This window comes from Triticum dicoccoides, chromosome 7A (genome assembly GCF_002162155.2).
Source record: "Triticum dicoccoides isolate Atlit2015 ecotype Zavitan chromosome 7A, WEW_v2.0, whole genome shotgun sequence".
NCBI lineage: Eukaryota > Viridiplantae > Streptophyta > Magnoliopsida > Poales > Poaceae > Triticum > Triticum dicoccoides.
This window is the reverse complement of record NC_041392.1, coordinates 505,176,346-505,185,300: the sequence shown is the minus strand read 5'-3', so window position 1 is coordinate 505,185,300 and position 8,955 is coordinate 505,176,346.

Sequence of the window (8,955 nt, the reverse complement as noted above, 5' to 3'; positions counted from 1 at the left end):
GATGATCATCACTCTTTTATTTACTTACAACTCAAGAATTACAACTCGATACTTAGAACAAAATATGAATCTATGTGTATGCCTCCGGCGGTGTACCGGGATATGCGATGAATCAAGAGTGACCTGTATGAAAAATTAAGCATGGTGGCTTTGCCACAAATACGATGTGAACTACATGATCATGCAAGGCAATATGACAATGATGATGCGTGTCATAATAAACGGAACGGTCGAAAGTTGCATGGCAATATATCTTGGAATGGCTATGGAAATGTCATAATACGTAGGTATGGTGGCTGTTTTGAGGAAGATATAAGCAGGCTTATGTGTGATAGAGCGTATCATATCACGGGGTTTGGATGCACCGGCGAAGTTTGCACCAACTCTCAAGGTGAGAAAGGGCAATGCACGGTACCGAAGAGGCTAGCAATGATGGAAGGGTGAGAGTGCGTATAATCCATGGACTCAACATTAGTCAAAAAGAACTCACATACTTATTGCAAAAACCTACAAGTCATCAAAACCAAGCACTATGTGCATGCTCCTAGGGGGATAGATTTGTAGGAAAAGACCATCGCTCGTCCCCGACCGCCACTCATAAGGAAAGCAATCAAAGAACACCTCATGCTTCAAATTTGTCACACAACGTTTACCATATGTGCATGCTACGGGACTTGCAAAATTCAACACAAGTATTTCTCAATTTCACAATTACTCAACTAGCACACCTCTAATATTACCACCTTTATATCTCAAAACAACCATCACGCATCCAACTTCTCTTAGTATTTAAAATTTATAACCAAAGAAAATTACCATGTTGTTCTAAAGGACTCTCAAAATAATATAAGTAAAGCATGATAGATCAATTATTTCTATAAAATAAAACCAACGCCGTGCTCTAAAAGATATAAGCGAAGCACTAGAGCAAAATTATCTAGCTCAAAAGATATAAGTAAAGCACATAGAGTATTCTAATAAATTCCAATTCATGTGTGTCTCTCCCAAAAGGTGTGTACAGAAAGGATGACTGTGGTAAACAAAAAAACAAAGACTAAAATCATACAAGACGCTCCAAGCAAAACACATATCATGTGGTGAATAAAAATATAGCTCCAAGTAAAGTTACCGATGGACGAAGACGAAAGAGGGGATGCCTTCCGGGGCATCCCCAAGCTTAGACTTTTGGTTGTCCTTGGATTTTACCTTGGGGTGCCTTGGGAATCCCCAAGATTAGGCTCTTGCCACTCTTTGTTCCATAATCCATCAAATCTTTACCCAAAACTTGAAAACTTCACAACACAAAACTTAAACAGAAAATCTCATGAGCTCCGTTAGTAAAAGAAAACAAACCACCACTTAAGGTACTGTAATGAACTCATTATTTATTTATATTGGTTTTAAACCTACTTTATTCCAACTTTTCTATGGTTCATAAACTCTATTACTAGCCATAGATTCATCAAAATAAGCAAACAACACACGAAAAACAGAATCTGTCAAAAACAGAACAGTCTGTAGTAATCTGTAGGTTTAGAATAATTATGGAACCCCAAAAATTCTAAAATAAATTGCTGGACGTGAGTAATTTATATATTAATCATCTGAAAAAATAATTAACTAAATATCACTCTCCAGTAAAAAATGGCAGCAAATCTCGTGAGCGCTAAAGTTTCTGTTTTTTACAGCAAGATCGCAAAGACTTTCCCCAAGTCTTCCCAAAGGTTCTACTTGGCACAAACACTAATTAAAAGCATAAAACCACATCTAAACAGATAGTAGATGAATCATTTATTACTAAACAGAATCAAAAGGCAAGAAACAAAAATAAAATTGGGTTGCCTCCCAACAAGCGCTATCATTTAACGCCCCTAGCTAGGCATAAAAACAAGGATAGATCTAGGTATTATCATCTTTGGTATTTACATTTTTAATGGAGTTATGCTCGGATCCGGGAGGTTCTTTACGTTTCCCTTCATACTCGGAGACTTTTAGATCTAGAGCATCCAACCGCTTATTGCAAAGTGTAATCAACGTATTCATGCGGTTAACGTTCCCTCCAACATTTTTAAGAGGTTCAATAGACTTTGGCAATTCCCATAATTTCTCTAAGATTTGGGTTCCCTCGAGTAGGAGATGGTCCCTTTTGTGGGGGAAGTACTCCTACTATCCCCTATATAATTTCATAAGCAACACTTGGATCAATATCAATAAAATTCCCTTTGGCGGCAAAATCAAGGAGTTGCCTATGGGATATGGTGATCCCAATATAAAAATTGCGAAGTAAAATCTTGGAGTCTCCCTCTATAGTGCAACCATGATAAGATTTTATCATCCTATACCAAGCATCTTTTAAGTTTTCTCCTTGTCTTTGTTTGAAGTGGAGGACTTCAAAATCGGGAGATAAAGGAGTAGATAAAGGACTAGCCATAACGACGAAGCAAGCGAAAGAAAAGATGAACGGAAAAAGAGAAGGGGGACGGAAAAAGAGGGCGAATAAAACGGCAAGGGTGAAGTGGGGGAGAGGAAAACGAGAGGCAAATGGCAAATAATGTAATGCGAGGGATAAGAGTTTGTGATGGGTACTTGGTATGTCTTGACTTGTGCGTAGACTCCCCAACAACGGCGCTAGAAATCCTTCTTGGTACCTTTTGAGCACTGCGTTGGTTTTCCCTTGAAGAGGAAAGGGTAATGCAGCAAAGTAGCGTAAGTATTTCCCACAGTTTTTGAGAACCAAGGTATCAATCCAGTAGGAATACACATGCAAGTCCCTCGTACCTACACAAACAAATAAGAACCTCGCAACCAGCGTGATAAAGGGTTGTCAATCCCTTCACATTTACTTACGAGAGTGAGATCTGATAGAGATGATAAGATAATATTTTTGGTATTTTTATGATAAAGATTAAAAGTAAATATTGCAAAATAAAAGGTAATATAAATAGCTTGTTGACGGAAGATTAATATAATGGAGAATAGACCCGGCGACCATAGGTTTCACTAGTGGCTTCTCTCAAGATAGCATAGGTATTACGATGGGTGAACAAATTATTGTCGAGCAATTGATAGAAAAGCGAATAATTATGAGAATATCTAGGCATGATCATGTATACAGGCATCATGTCCGTGACAAGTAGACCGACTCCTGCCTGCATCTACTACTATTACTCCACACATCGACCACTATCCAGCATGCATCTAGAGTATTAAGTTCATAAGAACAGAGTAACGCATTAGGTAAGATGACATGATGTAGAGGGATAAACTCAAGCAATATGATATAAACCCCAGCTTTTTATCCTCGATGACAACAATACAATACGTGTTGTTTCCCTTTCTGTCACTGGGATCGAGCACCGCAAGATTGAACCCAAAGCTAAGCACTTCTCCCATTGCAAGAAAGATCAATCTAGTAGGCCAAACCAAACTGATAATTCGAAGAGACTTGCAAAGATAACCAATCATACATACAAGATTTTAGAGAATAATCAAATATTGTTCATAGATAGACTTGATCATAAACCCACAATTCATCGGATCTCTACAAACACACCGCAAAAAGAGTTACATCGAATAGATCTCCAAGAAGATCGAGAAGAACTTTGTATGGAGATCCAAAGAGAGAGAAGAAGCCATCTAGCTAATTACTATGGACCCGAAGGTCTGAAGTAAACTACTCACACATCATCGGAGGGGCCATGGAGTTGATGTAGAGGCCCTCCGTGATCAATGCCCCCTCCGGCGGAGCTCCGGAAAAGGCCCCAAGATGGGATCTCTTGGGTACAGAAGGTTGCGGCGGTGGAAATAGGGTTTCATGGTGCTCCTGGGTACAGAAGGTATATGAGTATATATAGGAGGAAGAAGTAGGTCGGTTGAGCCACAAGGGGCCCACGAGGGGGAGGGCGCGCCCAGGGGGGTAGGCGCGCCCCCTGCCTCATGGCCTCCTCAGTTGTTTCTTGACGTCCACTCCAAGTACTCTGGATCACATTTCTTCCAAAAATCACGCTCCCGAAGGTTTCATTTCGTTTGGACTCCGTTTGATATTTATTTTCTGCGAAACACTAAAATAGGCAAAAAAACAGCAATTTGCACTGGTCCTTGGGTGAATAGGTTAGTCCCAAAAATAATATAACAGTGTATAATAAAGCCCATTAGACATCCAAAACAGAATATATACTAGCATGGAACAATCAAAAATTATAGATACGTTGGAGGCGTATCAACAGTAACATTACCGTCAGCGTCAGTCTTCTTCATGAAGATCCATTTATTTTCTAGGGCCTGCTGATCATCGGGCAAGTCAACCAAAGTCCATACTTTGTTCTCATACATTGATCTCATCTCAGATTTCATGGCTTGAAGCCATTTTGCGGAATCTGGGCTCATCATTGCTTCCTCATAGTTCGTAGGTTCCTCATGGTCAAGTAACATGACTTCCATAACAGGATTACCGTACCACTCTAGTGCGGATCTTACTCTGGTTGACCTACGAGGTTCGGTAGTAACTTGATCAGAAGTTTCATGATCATCATCATTAGCTTCCTCACTTAGTGGTGTAGGGATCACTGGAACTGATTCCAGTGATGAACTACTTTCCAATAAGGGAGAAGGTACAATTACCTCGTCAAGTTCTACTTTCCTCCCACTCACTTCTTTCGAGAGAAACTCCTTCTCTAGAAAGGATCCATTCTTAGCAGAATATCTTGCATATGGATCTGTGACAGAAGGTGTACCCAACAGTCTCCTTTGGGTATCCTATGAAGACACATTTCTCTGATTTGGGTTCGAGCTTATCAGGCTGAAGATTTTTCACATAAGCATCGTAGCCCCAACCTTTAAGAAACGACAACTTGGGTTTCTTGCCAAACCACAGTTCATAAGGTGTCGTCACGACAGATTTAGATGGTGCCCTATTTAACGTGAATGCAACTCTCTCTCTAAAGTGTAACCCCAAAACAATAGTGGTAAATCAGTGAGAGACATCATAGATCGCACCATATCTAGTAAAGTACGATTACGACGTTCAGACACACCATTACGCTATGGTGTTCCAGGTGGCGTGAGTTGTGAAACTATTCCACATTGTTTCAAATGAAGTCCAAACTCATAACTCAAATATTCACCTCCATGATTAGATCGTAGAAACATGATTTTATTGTTACGATGATTTTCCACTTCACTCTGAAATTCTTTGAACTTTTCAAATGTTTCAGACTTATGTTTCATCAAGTAGATACACCCATATCTGCTCAAATCATCTGTGAAGGTGAGAAAATAATGATATCCGCCGCGAGCTTCAATGTTCATTGGACCACACACATCAGTATGTATGATTTCCAATAACTCTGTTGCTCACTCCATTGTTCCGGAGAACGGAGTTTTAGTCATCTTGCCCATGAGGCATGGTTCGCATGTACCAAGTGGTTCCAAAAGTCCATCAGAATGGAGTTTCTTCATGCGCTTTACACCAATATGACCTAAACAGCAGTGCCACAAATAAGTTGCACTATTATTACCAATGCTGCATCTTTTGGCCTCAATACTATGAACATGTGTATCACTACTATCAAGATTTAGTAAAAACAGACCACTCGTTAAGGGTGCATGACCATAAAAGATATTACTCATATAAATAGAACAACCATTATTCTCTGATTTAAATGAATAGCCGTCTCGCATCAAACAAGATCCAGATATAATGTTCATGCTCAACGCTAGCACCAAATAATAATTATTTAGGTCTAATACTAATCCCTAAGGTAGATGTAGAGGTAGCGTGCCGAGGGCGATCACATCAACTTTGGAACCATTTCCCACGCGCATCGTCACCTCGTCCTTAGCCAATCTTCGCTTAATCTGTAGCCCCTGTTTCGAGTTTCAAATGTTAGCAACTGAACCAGTATCAAATACCTAGGCACTACTGCGAGCATTAGTAAGGTACACATCAATAACATGTATATCAAATATACCTTTCACTTTGCCATCCTTCTTCTCCGCCAAATACTTGGGGCAGCTCCGCTTCCAGTGACCAGTTCCTTTGCAGTAGAAGCACTCAGTCTCAGGCTTAGGTCCAGACTTGGGTTTCTTTGTTGGGGAACGTAGTAATTTCAAAAATTTCCTACGCACGCGCGAGATCATGGTGATGCATAGCAACGAGAGGGGAGAGTGTTGTCTACGTACCCTCGTAGACCATTCGCGGAAGCGTTATATCAATATGGTTGATGTAGTCGTACGTCTTCATGATCCGACCGATCCAAGTACCGAAAGCACGGCACCTCCGAGTTCTGCACACGTTCGGCTCGGTGACATTCTCGCCTTCTCGATCCAGCAAGAGGGGCGAAGTAGTAGATGAGTTCCGGCAGCACGACAGCGTGGTGACGGTGTTGGTGAAGAATAATCTCCACAGGGCTTCGCCTAAGCACTACGAAAACTAGGACGGAGGATAAACTAGAGGGGACGGGGTTGCCAGCACACGGCTTGGTGTTTCTTGATGTGTCTTGGGTGCTAGCCCTACCCCTCTATTTATATGTTGAGCCTTGGGGTCGAAAATTGGAGTAAAAGCCTCCACAAAGTCGGTTTCACCCGAAAGGCAAGAGTCCTTCTCGGACTCCAGGGCCAGACGCCAAGGACCCTGGCGTCTGGCCCCTGGACTCCGCAAAACTTCCTTTTGCGCTTTCCAAAAACCTTGTGGGCTTTCCCCTTTGGCCCAAATAAAGTGTTCTCGTACCCAAACATTTGGGGAAACATCCGGAACCCCTTCCGGTGATCAAACACTATTATCCCATATATCAAACTTTATCTCCGGACCATTCCGGAGTTCCTCGTCATGTCCATGATCTCATCTCGGACTCCAAACAACATTCGGTCACCAACATACATAACTCATATAGTACTATATCGTCAACGAACGTTAAGCGTGCGGACCCTACGAGTTCAAGAACTATGTAGACATGACCGAGACACCTCTCTGGTCAATAACCAATAGCGGGACCTGGATGCCCATATTGGCTCCTACATATCCTACGAAGATCTTTATCGGTCAGACCGCATAACAACATATGTTGTTCCCTTTGTCATTGGTATGTTACTTGCCCGAGATTCGACCGTCGGTATCTCAATACCTAGTTCAATCTCGTTACTGGCAAGTCTCTTTACTCGTTCCGTAATACATCATCCCGCAACTAACTCATTAGTTGCAATGCTTGCAAGGCTTATAGTGATGTGCATTACCGAGTGGGCCTAGAGATACCTCTCCGACAATCGGAGTGACAAATCCTAATCTCGAAATATGCCAACCCAACAAGTACCTTTGGAGACATGATACGTCTCCAACGTATCTATAATTTTTGATTGCTCCATGCTATATTATCTACTATTTTGGGCAATATTGGGCTTTATTATCCACTTTTATATTACTTTCGGGACTAACCTATTAACCAGAGGCCCAGCCCAGATTTGTTGTTTTATGCCTATTTCAGTGTTTTGAAGAAAAGGAATATCAGACGGAGTCGAAACGAAACGAAATCAACTAGAGAAGTTATTTTTGGAACGAAAGCCACCCGATGGACTTGGACCCCACGTCAAGGAAGGAAGGAGGAGCTCACGAGGGTAGGGGGCGCGCCCACCCCCTAGGGGGCGCCCCCTGCCTCGTGGGGCCCTCGTGGCTCCCCTGACGTGCTTCTTCTGCCTATATAACTCCATATACCCTAAAACTTCCAGAACGCAGATTAGATCGAGAGTTCCACCGCCAGAAGCCTCTGTGGCCACCAAAAGTCAATCGGGACCCTATTCCGGCACCCTGCCGGAGGGGGGATCCCTCACCGGTGGCCATCTTCGTCATCCCGACGCTCTCCATGACGAGGAGGGAGTAGTTCTCCCTCGGGGCTGAGGGTATGTACCAGTAGCTATGTGTTTGATCTCTCTCTCTCTCTCGTGTTCTTGATTTGGCACGATCTTGATGTATCACGAGCTTTGCTATTATAGTTGGATCTTATGTTTCTCCTCCCCCTCTACTCTCTTGTAATGAACTGAGTTTTCCCTTTGAAGTTATCTTATCGGATTGAGTCTTTAAAGATTTGAGAACACTTGATGTATGTCTTGCCATGGATATCTGTGGTGACAATGGGATGTCACGTGATTCACTTGATGTATGTTTTGGTGATCAACTTGCGGGTTCCTCGCATGAACCTATGCATAGGGGTTGGCGCATGTTTTTGTCATGATTCTCCGGTAGAAACTTTGGGGCACTCTTTGAGGTCCTTTGTGTTGGTTGAATAGATGAATCTGAGATTGTGTGATGCATATCGTATAATCATACCCACGGATACTTGAGGTGACATTGGAGTATCTAGGTGACATTAGGGTTTTGGTTGATTTGTGTCTTAAGGTGTTATTCTAGTACGAACTCTAGGGCTGTTTGTGACACTTATAGGAATAGCCCAACGGATTGATTGGAAAGAATAACTTTGAGGTGGTTTCATACCATACCATAATCTCTTCATTTGTTCTCTGCTATTAGTGACTTTGGAGTGACTCTTTGTTGCATGTTGAGGGAGAGTTATGTGATCCAATTATGTTAGTATTGTTGAGAGGACTCGACTAGTGAAAGTATGAACCCTAGGCCTTGTTTCCTAGCATTGCAATACCGTTTACACTCACTTTTACCATTAGTTACCTTGCTGTTTTTATAATTTCAGATTACAAATACCTTTATCTACTATCCATATACCACTTGTATCACCATCTCTTCGCCGAACTAGTGCACCTATACAATTTACCATTGTATTGGGTGTGTTGGGGACACAAGAGACTCTTTGTTATTTGGTTGCAGGGTTGCTTGAGAGAGACCATCTTCATCCTACGCCTCCTACGGATTGATAAACCTTAGGTCATCCACTTGAGGGAAATTTGCTACTGTCCTACAAACCTCTGCACTTGGAGGCCCAACAACGTCTA